This window comes from Ictidomys tridecemlineatus, chromosome 7 (assembly GCF_052094955.1).
Source record: "Ictidomys tridecemlineatus isolate mIctTri1 chromosome 7, mIctTri1.hap1, whole genome shotgun sequence".
NCBI lineage: Eukaryota > Metazoa > Chordata > Mammalia > Rodentia > Sciuridae > Ictidomys > Ictidomys tridecemlineatus.
In genome coordinates this window covers 143,510,725-143,525,754 of record NC_135483.1, presented here as the reverse complement: position 1 = coordinate 143,525,754, position 15,030 = coordinate 143,510,725, and positions in this window count along the sequence as shown.

Here is a 15,030-nt window from a genome sequence, read left to right as displayed (position 1 = left end):
GGCATTGAAGAGATTCCATTAACTTAGTCAAGACTCCATTTCCAACTTCAGCCCCCATAATTGTTAACACAATCTCTCTGCTCTTGCCCAATGGTCTGCTACTGTTACTACTACTGCCATCAACACCATTTCTGTAACATCGAACTACGTTCATTAAGAGTTCACTATGTGCAAGACTCTGTGTCAAATGCTTCAAATCTATCATCTCATGTAATCCTCACAATATCCTCATAGCATTATTATCTCATCATGCAGATGGGAAAGACAACATATACAAAAGTTAAGTGACTTGCCCATGTGCAAATACAAGTTGAATCTAGATCTTTCTGTATCAGTTGCCTATAAATTCTTTGAAAGAAAGTACTGATTTTACTTTCTAGTATTTAGGTCAATGCCAGACCCATGTAATCATTAAATACTTTTAAATGGATATTGAACAAATTTCAAATTTCATCCTCTTAATGATCGCAATCCCTTAATCCTATAGCATTCTAAATATATTTTTGTTTATTCCCACTTTATGCATTTTTTCACCATTAACCCAGTTTGAATATCCTTAGTCATGTCTTTCCAAATCCTACCCTATTTTTAAGGTATTCATACAGTCCTAGCATTCTTCACAAATCTTTTTCCAATAAAACCAATCCTTCCTTGAATTGCTATAGGAATTATTTTCTACTCACTTGATGTTCTTTATATTTTGCATTTCATCATTCTTTAACTTTTTTATATATTTTTTTCACCCAAGTGAGATTGTGAGTTCCTCTAGAACAGAGACTTTGAGCTAACTTTCAATAATTGGCACAGGATTAAATGAATGGAACGTTTAATGTCAAAGAAGGTTAACCAAACGTTTCTAAAAAGAGAAAGTAATTTGCTCACAACTGTCAGTGATTCTCTGACATTTGAATCAGTCCTTATCACTATTAGTGTGTAGTTAGGGTAATGCTAATGGTCTAAAAGAAAACCTAGAATTTCAATGGCTTTACACAATGGAAATTTATTTCTCATTTATTTAACAATCGGTGCAGGTGAGTGGCTTTCCTCTGCTTACTGATTCCATTCTGTGTCTCTGTATCCTGACAGCAGAGGTGGAGGTGGGAAGTACGTGATCAGAGCTGGGAGGAAGCAAGCAAAGAAGGTCCATCTTCTTATCTGCTTTAAAATGATAAGTCATTTCTAAAAGCAGCACAGACTTGATTTCTGAATCTGAGTCTGTGACACTCTCAAAACTCTTAATTTAATCTACAGTGACTGGGAAACACTACATAAATAAATGGGCACAATCACATATTTATTTTATTGAAGTTACTCTAAAGTGGATATATGTTTGTCCACTGCCTCTAACTCATAGGTAGCTTCAGAGATGTTGATGTAATAGAAAATATCTCTCTAATTTCTAGGCATTTTTATTTTATTCTTCTAAATCCCTGAAACTAAGCTGAAACCACAGAACTTTAGAGCTTAAAAATATCTTGCAGATTTGGGGTAAAATTGGGAGTTCATAACCCACTTCAATCTAATGTATGAAATATGATATGTCAAGAGCTTTGTAATATTGTGAACAACCAATAAAAAAAAATATCTTGCAGACCATCAAGTCTTAGTGGGACCCAAACTTTTAACACGAAGGACCCCCTTTATTTTTGTTCTGTGACTACCTTCTCCGAGTTTCATGTTGTGAAAGTTGTTTCCTTTCAGATTTTATTTGATAATACAAATGGCTTTACGTTATGATGTTGAATTCCAACAGGAACCCAATGAAATGGGTATTGTATTCACACAAAGGAAGAAGTTAAGATTCAGGGAGTTAAAGTGGACTTTCCCAAGTTAAGTATAAGACTGAGTGTTTGGTAGGAAAGATGGGGATTACCAGCAAAAGGCGGAGTTGGGATCTGAACCCAAGTCTAGCAGTTGAACTTGAGCTCTTTATTATCATACTGTGTTCCCTCTTTGCTTAGGTAATGACTATTTTTTTTTCAGTTTTTACTAGTATGACTTAATGTATTCCCACCAAACTGAAAGAAATTGTGTGGAAACAACACAAGTTTCCATCAGCAAAAGACAAAATGTGATATACACATACAGTGAAATATTATTTCACCAAAAAAGGAATGAAGTTCTGATACCTGGTATATGGTTGAATCTTGCAAACATATTGAGGGATATAAGACAGACATAAAAGGACCAAAATGATATGATTCCCCATATATGAAATACCTAGAATAGGCAGATTCATGGAGACATAATGGAGATTAGAAGTTGCCAGAAGCTAGGAGAAAAAGAAGCTATTACTCAATGGGTACAGGGTTTCTGTTTGGGATGATAAAAGTTTTAGAAATGTGGTACTGATTGGACAACAGGGTAAATGTCATTATTTTATTATTTTATGCTTAAAATGATTAAAATTTGTATGTTGTATAAACTTACTGAAGATAAAAAAGAAGAAATAATTAGATTTTTGATTTATCTAAGTAGTTTATTACATGCACAAATGATTTCAATTTATCTGTTTATGTAAGGTTTTTGAAATGAAATACAGGTGTCATAATTGTGTTATATTGCCTTCTCCAAGAGCCATGTGAGAAGCAGTGATCAGCCTCTCACAGTCAGACAGAACAATATTGGCTCCTTACTTCCAGTTCTGCATCATCCTGCCTATCAGCAATAGCAACGAGTGCACCCTAATTCTTATCTTTATAACCCTAACAATCTCTTCATAATCCTGGAACCACAGAAATGAATGGTACCCTAGTTTTTGCCCATGGCTGGCAGACAGAGACAAAGACAAAGCCACAGCCAGGGGTGCCCATCCCACCAGGCCCTTCCCATCTCAGACAAGTGTGAAGGGAAATGCAGAGGGGAGAAAACTAGAAACCTTAAAAAAAATGAAGATAATCATATAATCATAGATACTGGAAAAGATTGAAGGGAGGTGAAATGTGCATATCCTGAGGCCGAGGAGGAAGTGGATGGTTTCTTATGTTAGTCCTTCTTCCTCTCCTGGTGGGCACAGTGTAAGAGTGGGCAAGAAGCTTGTGGTGGGAAAAGTCTCTGGTCATTGCATAAACAAGGGATTCTCAGACATTTGATTTAGAGGCTTTGGAGAATGGAGAGCTGGGGATCCTCCAAGAGTCTCTCTCTCCCTCCCTTTCTCTTTGCTCTTCTTCAACTTTCTTGCCTTCTTCTCCCTCCTCTCTCCTCCTCCTCTGAGTTCCTCCTTCTCCTCTTACTCCTCCTTCTGTCTCCTCTCTCTTTCTTTCTCCTTCTGTTCCATGCTTTCATACCTTGGAGGCTCTTTCTCCTATTAGTACTGAGGGCACAAGGTATGAGCAAGGAGAGGAAGTAAGGAAATGGCAGAGTAGGATACATGGGTCTTTGTTTGTAAGATCAAGGTACAAGAATACACAGGTGTCCCACCCCACTCCCCTGGATTTCTATATTATCTTCAACTTTGTATGACCATGCCTTCTGTGTTAGTCAGCTTTCGATCGCTGTGACCAAAATACCTGCCCAGATCAACAGAGAGGAGGAAAGCTTTATTTGGCTCACAGTATGAGAGGTTTAGTCCATGATTGGCTGTTTCTGTTGCTCTGGGCCTGATGTGAGGTGGATCATCCTGGTGGAAGAAAACTGCCCCGCTCATTATAGCCAGGAAGCAGGGGGGGGGGGCGGGGGGGGAAATCCACCCTTCTAGGGCATGCCCCCATACCCACCTTCTCCAGTCACACCCCACCTGCCTACAGTTACCACCCAGTCAGTCCATTCAAACTAGATGGACTGATTAGATCACTGTTCTCGTAATCTAACCACTGCACCTCTGAATATTCTTGCATTAACACAGGAGCTTGGGGGGAACACCTGATATCCAAACAGTAACACCTGTGTAATTCCCAACGTTCTCTTTGTCAGTATACTCACTTGTTGATTTCTATCCTTCTCCCCCCCAAATCCCATGAATCCTTGTAGCTCCTTAAGACCTAGAGCAATGTCTTAATCGTCTTTATATCCCTGATGTCTAGAACATTATTGGATGCTCAATTTATTATTTTTATCAACTGAGTGTGTGAGTAAATAAATGTGAATTCTCTCAACAAAGCGTTAGGGTATGTGGTTATGTTGATTTGAGACTGATGGATGGCTGGACAAGAAGGAATATTTTAAATGAGGAGCATTCTAGAAATCAAGAATATCAGATCCCAAAGAAACAAGGGGCTTCCTAGTTTTTCTTCAGCTTGTGTGGTTTAGTTTCCCAGTCTAGAGAGGAGGCAAGGATTTGATACAGTCCTGTGGAATGATAAAGACCAAGTAGTATTTTACTGAAGTTTTCACGCATCTGAAATAACAAATGAGTGGTCAAAAGAAGATGAGGTCATTAATGACCAACATGGAATTCATTTGAAATATAGGGAAAAAAATTAAAATTTGTAAAATTACTGCTGAGGTTCTTTTCAAGTCAGCACTGAAGCAAAGCTTTTTCTTCCCCATTATATCTGTTTATTATAAAAATTTGAGCTTATTCATGTTTGGGGCATTTGACATGATCACCAGAGCAGTAATGAAAAGCGGAAACTGCTTTTAGTTACAACCATTAGGAAAAAGAGACCAAAACTCTTCAAGTAGTTACCCTGGCATGAACAGAATTAAAACACTAAAAAATTAGAAGGTAATAAGGGGGAAAAAAGTAGCTTTTTATGACATTCGGCACTGTGGCATCTTGGTCCTTAAGTAGAATTAAAATATGATATTTCTGAGGGTCACTAACTGGTTTTAGATGTTTCACGATTTACAGATATTACTAAAATGAATGTTTCAAAATAATTCTTACTACTCCATTTATCTCCTTTTGTCTTCTTTTTCTTTTTAATATAAAAGTTTCTGAAAATTGAGTGCTGGCATACTTTAGGTTGAAAGCATCATTTTTCTATTGTCTTCCCTCTACAGTTCACCAAGACCCAGGTTCCCACTTCCCTCTCCACATCAGTAGGCTGAGAACACGTGCACCCTCAGAGGATTTCTTCCGGCCATTCTCAGAGACCATGAGAACTGAACAAAGAGGTACTGGTGGCATGGAGGGCAGATGTAAGGTTTTATAATTTGGCATAAAAGATGGCAGAGGCATGCTGGTATACTTTCAGCTGGTTGCTTCCTTTGTGGGAGGCCCCAGTGCAGTACAGGTGTTCTGGTGAAGCCCATTTGTATGTGGGCTCACATATCTGGCCAGGTGAGCTCACCTAGAGCTGAGCCCACACTGCACCCTTTTGCTTCCAATCAGATGAAGCTAGAAATGGAGCTGAGAGTAAATGGAGGTAAAGTTCACCACTGTATCTTCCTTAGTACTTTCCCCACTCCAGTTTCCTGATTTATTGGTGTTCAACCTTTTCAAAAAGAACAGCCCTTTCCAACATTTGGCTGGAAAGAAGAATAGAGAATAAGAGAGGGTTAAAATAAAAAACCGTAAAGAGTCCTCCGAGAACTGCAGAGAGCTGCTCTTGAGATCCACATTGCATCCCCCCCAACCCAACACACACACATTTCAGTGTAAACAGGCAAGCACCAAGACTCCAGGAAGCTTTTTCCTTTTAAAGCCCTCTTTACAATTTAAACAGATACAGGATAGATATTTCAACGCAGAGCCCACATAAAATCCCATATTAGGGATGATACCAAACTTAAAGAATGTTGTAAAATGAGAATGGAAAAAAAAATGTACAAAATGAATTCCTGCCCATTTACATGCTTTCAGTCAGGCTACTAGATAACCAAGCCTCTGTCTTTGTGTTAACACTGTAGATTAGGTCAAGTTTTTACCCCTCTGAGCTCTTTTCCTGTAAATGACGGGTTTTGATGTGAAACAAGCAACATGTCAAAGCGAGTTGAAAGATGTAGGCATTTTATGCCATGTCACAATGACAGGCCGGTGAATATTTGGGCCATTAGGGGCTTATTAGTGAATAAATGACCAGATGGTTCAGTGATGCACGGAGTTGGACAGAGCTGGATGCTCCTAATCAGCACTGTCTGTACTTGATGTCAAATCACATGACACAGTAACCCATGGATACCAAGTAAGAGTTACCATTAGCAAGTCAATTTGATATCTGGGTGGTGTAAACAGACTCATAACTGCGCTTTGGAGCTGCCTCTGTTTTGAGGAAGGAAAATACGGTAGAGTTATACAAGGCAGAGACACAATAATCCCTAATTGTTATTGGGTAATTACATGAAGAATTTCTAATTGGTTCTTTTTTTTATTCTTGAGAAAGAAAGAAATGGGGCTAGGTACATCCAGAAAAGAGACCATCAAAGATAAAGAGGTCAAATTGAAAATGCATTTGAAATCTGAAGAAAGAACATGAAATAATAACATTTGGGAGAGCGGGCCATTAATGAAAAGATCCAGGGCGACCCTCCAGCACCAGGCTGTAGTAGGTGAAAGGCAAAGTTGAGGCACACACCAGAGACCGGAAACACATGTCATTTACCCTTGCACACTGCCCACTTATACTTTCCCTTCTTGTCTCTAAAAATGTTGATAGTGTTAACAGCCACCTCAGGTTTTCCCCCAAAGGAGTTTAGAAAAGTGTTTTTGAAGAAGAGTGCCTGTTTCTTTTTTCCTCGTCATTTTTAGTATTTTCAGACTGACAAGTATTCCTTGTATTGTGAGCACCCACAACTACCAAAGAAAACAACTGCCCTTAAAACCTAAAGAAGAAACACGTTGCAAATAACTCTTGCTTCGGTGTTCTGTCAGAAACTAGCGGTTTGACACCAGAGGCACCATGCATCTGCAATGCAGAGTGTCGACAGGCATTTCCCCTCACAACCCCACCATTATGGCCATTTAGTCTTGAGGGAGTGAGAACCAAATAACTTTATGGAAAAATTTCTCTTTTATTAATAACACCTATTATTCATATGGCATTTTTCATGTGAAGTACTGCATGAATGTTGTATCATATTTTTTTTCTTTTTAGCCAACTATTGATTTATTTGATAAACTTTCCTGAGCATTTTCTGTTCATGTCTACTTCAAGACCAAATGCTGGAGAGAGAATGAGCAAGGAAATTTATTTGCATTAAATAGGGTACTTGAATGAGTACTATGTAACATTTGATGCTTACATAAAGATTATATGTAGCGTTAATTTCTTTTAAATGTGACACATGTGACCCATAAGAACTAGATATGAACTATATAAGAATTAGACCATTAGTAAATATTCCCACCTACACACACACGCACATGCACACAATCTATACCTGGCCCCACACAAAAGTAACCACATTCTGAATTTTGTGTTCTTAATTTAGCCTCTCATGGCTCTATTTTTAAACATATTTTATAATTTGCTTGTTTTATTCCTTGGCAAAACCCGTATCATACTGTTTGTATTCTCCTGAGACTTCTTTTTTCACTCAACAATGGATTTAAAATTTAATCATATTGTTGTGCATGACTAAAATTCATTCGCTTTCACTATTTTATTTTATTCCATGGTGTGAATATCCCACAATTGAGGAATCCATTTGGTTTGTTTCCAATTTGGGATTATTGTAAACTATGCTATAAAGAACATTCTTGTATATACATACTGGTATATGTATGCACAAATTTCTACCCTGAGAAGTATTAATTATTGTCTGTATTATACAGGGAAAGCTGAAAATCACATAATTATAAGATGAGATTTTGAACCCAGTTCTTTCACCTACAAACCCAGAGTTCTTTCTGCTATGCTACACTGTCTCCCCAATTCCAGTCCCCATTGACTAAGGCTCACATTTTAGCATAGTTACATTCAGGAGCAGTGTAGTGTTCAGTGCAATTGGGGCAGATCATTGACCTCTCCATGCCTCAACTATCTGTAAAATGGCAATAATAATTATAATGATACCTATTTTATATGGTATTTCTCCCCCACCCATTTAGATATTTAAATAAACATACACACCAAATTCGAACCATGCCAGGGAGAATTCCATTGATTTTCTTTAGACTAAGTGTCCTTTTTCTTTCAAGCAAATAACTTTTTCATTAACTACCTTACACTCACATGTTCTAAGCTGCCGTGTGTCCCAGTTTTATATGCAGCTTTGTGGAAGCACTAGAAAAATCTCCTAGCTGTACCACCATGGTGATTTGCTACCAGTAGAATCAGAACACTGTTGTGCACCTTAAAATCTGTATTTTGTACTCTGGGTTGATATAAAAAAAAACTTTAGAGTACTTTACTTAATTTGTCTATATATATTCATTCGGGTAACAATTTAATGTTCTTTTTTTCCTATTAGATTCTTTCTAGTTTTAATCATGATTATATCCACCACCTTAATACCTAGTAAACTCTTGTTTAAATTAATCAATGAATGACTTTTTAAAAGCAGGTTGAGTGACATGTTTTGCTGAAGATGTTAATCTAATGCTTTTTTTAAAAGCCTGAAATTTTTTGTTTAAAATCCTTAGAGCCTGATTTCGGATTTTAGAATTTAGAAATTTTTTTTTCATTTTTAAAAAAGTTAGTACTCCCAATGGGTGCAGTAGAACATGCCTATAATTCCAGTAGCTCAGGAAGCTGAGGCAGGAGGATTGCAAGGTGAAAGCCAGCTTCAGCAAAAGCAAGGCACTAAGCAACTCAGTGAGACATGTCTCTAAATACAATACAAAATAGGGCTGGGGATGTGGCTCAGTGGTTGAGTGCCCCGAATTTCAGTCCCCCATACCCCACTCCAGAAAAAATACTCCATACATACCAAATTTAATGGGGCATATACAGCAGGACCTCAGCACTGCCCAAGAATCAAACACATTGCAATTTCCACAGCAAAATGTAAAAGTATACTATTCATGTGTAAAGTTTTCAAGGACGACAAATAACATCCTACAGATGCAGGTCAAATTTGCCACCAAAAGAGTTATGAAAATGTTTATGGTTTCCAAAGATTTGGGATTATAGAATTGTGGATTAAAATTGTAAAGTTACATATTTTTTTTCAATGCCAGGGATTGAACCCAGGACCCTGTGCATGCTAGGTAATCACTCTGCCACTGAGCTACATCCCCAGTCCTATAATTTTTAATGTGTAGAAATTTGAATCTGTGGCTCATTGGCCCCTAATTTATTTTATTCATACTGTGGCGCATCTCACTTACCATCTTTCCTTAATCTCCAGGAAAACTATTTTAGTTTATGGGACTTATTTTAATGGGCCACTGATTACTATATTACCCTGAGGCTATGGAAGTATATAAACTGTTCTTTGAAAAGACATAGCTAATGTTCACAAATAATAAAAACTACTGTCTCAAAATTAAGAACTGGGATTCATTACTCAGGAGAACCAGTTATTTGCAATTCTTTTGGGGTAAAATTGCCAATACTTTCAAAATGTAATTATTATTCATGCTAAAGGCTGATTATCTGATCATTCATTTTCTAAAAGAGAGGTGTTCTTTTCTGAGTAGAAAGTAGGTTTTAAAGTTGACTTTGGAAATTCATAAAGGGCAAGTTACACAGCATCTTATACAGATGGAAATTGAAAAAAGTCAGTTGTTTTCAAGATTCTGAGAAGGTCTAGACTCTAGGGGCTCCTCTAACATGGCCCTCAGGCTCCAAGCAAGACTAGTGATGGGGAAATCAGACAAGCACGGCTTTCAAAGTCCAGTCCTTCAGGACACTTAAATTTAAATGTGCCACATGTCCAACTACTCATCTCTCTCCCTCACCACCCCCACACACACACATGCACACACTCTAGCCCCCTCTGATAGTGTTGTCATAAGGAATTTCCATGGCCAAGCCATTGTCCCATTTTTCCATCTTTAGTTGTAACATATGACTGTAATGGCGTTTTGTGTTGGCTCAGAAGTCACATTGTCCAATAAAAACCATAGTTTAGACATTTGGGAGCTTGATGTCATACTGTTAGAAAGTTATTTAATGTCTCCATGTTTCAGTTTGCCCATCTGGAAAGTGTGAGCAGTAATAGTCTAGTTCATGCAATTGTCACGAGGATTAAGTTATATTAATCTGACTCATAGGAAGGGTTCTGTTTGGGGGAATTGTTGTTATTTTAAACTCATGCAAATTCTGAGGATGAGGCTTATTAAGATTCTAAGTAGTAGCTTGTGTTAGAACTCAGTAACATCACCAATATGCTTATAGTAGACCTTCTCATACTTTCCAGCAACTTGGGTTTATTGGGATTATTATTTATTGCTTAAGGATAAGATGCTGGATTAATTCATATTATGAGTTCTTTTCTTTGAATAATATTTACTGTACTGTATCACCTGTCTCCAACCCACAAAAAAGATTGAGTTCCACAAAGCTTATTTGCATTTAAATCGTTTAAATTTGAAATATTTTTTTTCATAGAGGCAATGTTTTAAAAGAGGTTTGGTGTCCAGACTGACATGAGGAAAGGTGGTGAAGGGAGTATCCATTCCCTAAGCAAGAGGGTCACAGACCAAATGACTCACTTAGAACCAGTTACTCTGCCTGATACCTCAGCAGGCAGAAGAGAGCAAATTTTGGTGGCTGAAAATTGTCATGTCCTTCACATAAGAGGAAAAAAAATTCAAAGTCAAGGTCACCACCTCAGAGAGGAGGGACATGAGCTATAGAACAGAGACTATCACTAACAAGATCACTAGAAGTTTCTGGAACCTTGGTAGCCTCCCTACCTTATGCACATTTTCTCATACTGATTAGTAGGGTTCTCCTTAAATCCAAATGCTATTGGGAGCCCACAAGGAAGCGGGATGAGTAGAAGATTACATTCCACTCTAAAGCTCATAGAGGGTTAGGACAAGAGACAGGGGATAAGAGAACCCAAAACATAAAGCGGGAAGTGTCTCTATAAAGAGGAAAGGGAAGCAGACTATGCAAATCCATGTCACCAATCTACAGTGTGGTGTTTATAAGAAAATGACACTGATTTTCATGAGAGATGGGCCATGTCTTCCTTTGTTGGTAATTTAAGAGATGGAAATAATTTAATATCTGGTCACTTGAGACTCACCTGTAACATTAAGTATCTGCATCTGTATAAAAAAAGAGTCTAATTTTGTTCTCAATCTTGGCTACACATTAAAGTCATTTGGGGAAGATGAAAAATTTCCAATACCCAAGCTGCATGTCCTGGGACCAAAGCATCAGAGTTTTTAAAGTTCTTTGATGAATCCCATGAGCAACCACATTGAAGACCATCCTAAATACCAACCACTTGCAGGTGTCCTAAATTGAGGAACAAGATGGTATGACCACCACAGAGCTTTGGCACAGTCCAATCTTAAACCCTCTTACCCAAATTCCTATTGTAAAAAAGCCTGAGACAAAATTTGAGAACAGACTGGGTGAAGCTCATCATTCATATTATGATTTTAATTGTTAAGACAGAAAAAAATAACTTCAACAACCACATTGATTGAAACTGATGGCAAAAATGTTTCCAACACTTTATGTGCAGATTCAAAGATGATCCTGGGGATGAACTTGTCCCATCATGTGTCAGGCACTGCACTGAGTGCTAGAGAGAAAACAGTTACAACCATAGATTCAGCTCCTGATGAAAGGTAGTCAGTGATGACAGAAGAGTTAACAGGGAACCTCCTCAGTATAGACTGAGCTCCCAGGCAGTCATGGCTACCCATAAGCAAAGAGCTGAACAATGAGGACGGGTTCATCTATTTTAAATCATGTTTTAGCTTACAAATATCAGTCCTATGAGTGTAATATGGCTCCATGGGTGTAGCAGCATCCTGACAGTGAATTGTAGTTACTAATTAACATTCTCTGAAGAGGTTTCATCAGCTATTCCTCTGATATACCTGCTAATGCTTAGGAGCATCCACATGAGATGCAACTGGGTGCGGGCCCATGCACACAGCTACTCGCTTGCCACCCCTCAAGATAATTGCCACTATTACCTGTTGTTTCATAAATTACTTGGAATTAGTTCTCTGTTGATCTGCATGTTTAGGGGAGAGGATTGGTAGATGCTGCCCTCAGAGAAATGCAGCTCTGTGATTAGTGTACCCACATCAAATCTCTTGCATCCCATTGCTTTAGTAGCTTAGGAACTGAGTGTCTGGCTATACTATAAGTATGTCGTCTTTTTCTGCTTTGACAAGGTTAGTGTCTCTGGTGTCTACTGGCACAATCCCCAAGCTTCCTGGAACTTGTGTCATTAACCATGCAGTGGGGTCTGACTGCAGAAAATGCAGAGCACATTAAGTAGGCAAAAACAGCCCAGGTCTTGAAAAATCTCTGCACAGAAAACAAGTCGCCCTAAATGATTCTGTTAACATGTCTGACATCCTGTGCCTCTCTCCCCTGCTCATTGCTGCAGAGGATTCTAGCCATATGAAGCCTATTCTCCCCTTCTCCCTGTCCCCTCCCCACAAAGGACTCCACAAACACTCTATGATCAGTCCCGATGCTGCTGGGAGACACAGATTTCTCTCAAAGAACTGCAGATGAGAGGAGAAAATATGCAAAAGACAGGTAGCAAGTGAACCAAGCAGTTGTCAGGTAAGTCATATTTTTACAGTCTGAAAGCTGCTTACAAGCATTGGTTCATTTAGAGAACAATCTCATGGGCTAAGCACATCCAAACAGTACTACAAAAGACACCAAGTCCATCAGTGCAAAGTGGGGTCGGGGAGGTTTGGCTTTAAACAAGCCAAGAACTCACATCCTGGCTTTACACCAGGCATAAACAACTGAGATTTTACTGTTCCACAGATCTTAAAGGGACTTAACCGGTAATGTTAAAGGCCCCCAAAACTACTAGTCAGAAATACCCTGTCCACATGGTGAAATAAACTCTACGTGGCAAGTTGTGTTGGTCAGTGGTTGTTACCTCTCAGAGCCCCCTTTACTTCCAATTCACTGGCTCCAGATCCCAGGCTGCCCTGGTGTGACACCACCACTTATCTCCCTTCTTCTCATCAGCCCAGGGGATAGAACATCTTCCTGCACTTGTTCATCTCTGGGTTCTCCTCATTGGCTTCTCAGTTCTTTCATTGCCTGTGGAACATTTCCTGTGATAGATTTCTTATGTTGAAGTACCTACAGTGGTTTCAGTTTCATGGGCCAATACAATAGTTTACCATTATACCTTAATTATGTTATGTATATGATCTATATGTGAAAAATTCAAAAGAATTGTTCTTATGGATTGAACTGTGTCCCCCCAAATTCATAAATTGAATTCCTAGTCCTCGTACCTCAGAATGTGACTGTATTTGGGTCTTTAAAATGATATTTAAGTTAAAATGAGGTTATTATGATGGGCTCCAATTCCACCCTTAAGTATCCATATAAGAAGAGGAGATTAGGACATATATACACAGAGGGAAGACCATGTGAGGACACATGGAGAAGATGGTCAACTACAAGTTCAGGAGAAAGACCCCAGAACAAACCAATGTAGCTGACACCTTGATCTTGGACTTCCAGCCTCTATATCCTGAGGAGATAAACTTCTGTTGTTTAAGTCACCAGGTCTGTGCCTCACTAATACTAGCAAACAAATGCAATTGCTCATTTCTGAAATTTGAAACTTTAAGTTTCATTGTCCTCATAGGCAAAATGAGGATAATTATAATTATAAATATAATTATAATATATTATAATTATAATACTCAGGTTATTGTTGAAAATTAACTGAAAAAGCTTAATAGATAGCTTACCACAATTGTTAGGCTCTGGAGTGACCCCTAAAGTCCCATGTTTTGAACACTTGATCCTCAGCCAAGTGCCATGGAAGGTGGTAGAACCTTTAAAAGGTGGCACCTAGTGGATGGAAGGAAGTTAGGCCATGGGGGTGTGCCCATGAAGGGAACATTGGGACCTGTGGCCCCTTCCAGTTTCTCTCTTTGCTTCCTGGCCACCAAGAGGTGAACTATCCTCTGCTTCATGCTGCTCCCATGATATACTATGCCACAACAGGCCAAGTGACTATGAACTGAAATCTCTCAAACCATGAGGGCATATAAACAAAAAGTGGATTTAGGTATAAGTCCTAGGTATTCTGTCACAGTGATGCAAAGCTAACACAGAAGTGCTCAGTAAATGTTGGGCATCATTGTGAATATACATGTATAACTAAATATACATTATAACTGTGTTTATAGCGTTGTGTCCTTGGAAGCCTGCTTCTCTAAGCAAGAGGAAGGACTTTGGTTGGATGATGTTTTAGCCTGAATTCTCCTTATCACTTACTATTTTCAGTTACTAAATTACAAAGAGCTTCTTAGGTCTTATACCAGAGAATACAACAGTCACTAATATGCCATTATGTAAAAATGTGAGTATGTAACAGATGTGATTCTGCAATCTGTATTGGGGGTAGAAATGGGAGTTCAAAACCCAATGGAGTCAAATGTATGAAAGATGATTTATCAAGAGCCTTGTAATGTTTTGAACAATCAATTAAAAAAAGTGAAAAAACACACACACAAAAAAAAAACAGAGTTTCATTTTTAAAGCGTAAATATTTTTGCTCCACTACAAATTCAATAATTCTTTTGCCCTTTCTGCTGCAATTTCCATTCTATTCCTTGTTGTTTCCACAAAAATAAATCCATTCAAACAAAGAATTGCTTTCTGACTTTTCTGGAATGCCCATGACTACCCACTGAGTCAGTTTGGGCCAGCAAGAAAAAGCCTGGCCTCTGGGTGCTTCCTGAAAGACCTCTCCAGGACTGGAATGCAGGTCCTGTAGATTGGTGCCCTACAAATAGTCACACTATGAAAATAAGAAGAATCGCCTTTCCTGGAACCATCTGCAGCTGAGCTTAGCCAGACCACACAGGTTGCCACTGATCTGTTAATGGCTGCAATTTTCTTTTTTTGCCACTTTTAAACTAAGATTTTTCTACTTCTGCAGTGACCTCCCTGGTAAGTTGGAGTGATCCATTTCTTTTACCATATCAGATGCTTAAATATCAGTGTGGTGCAATCCCTTCTCATTCTAATCCCTTCTCATGGGGATTTAATAAGCATTTAGCCTTCAGCTAAA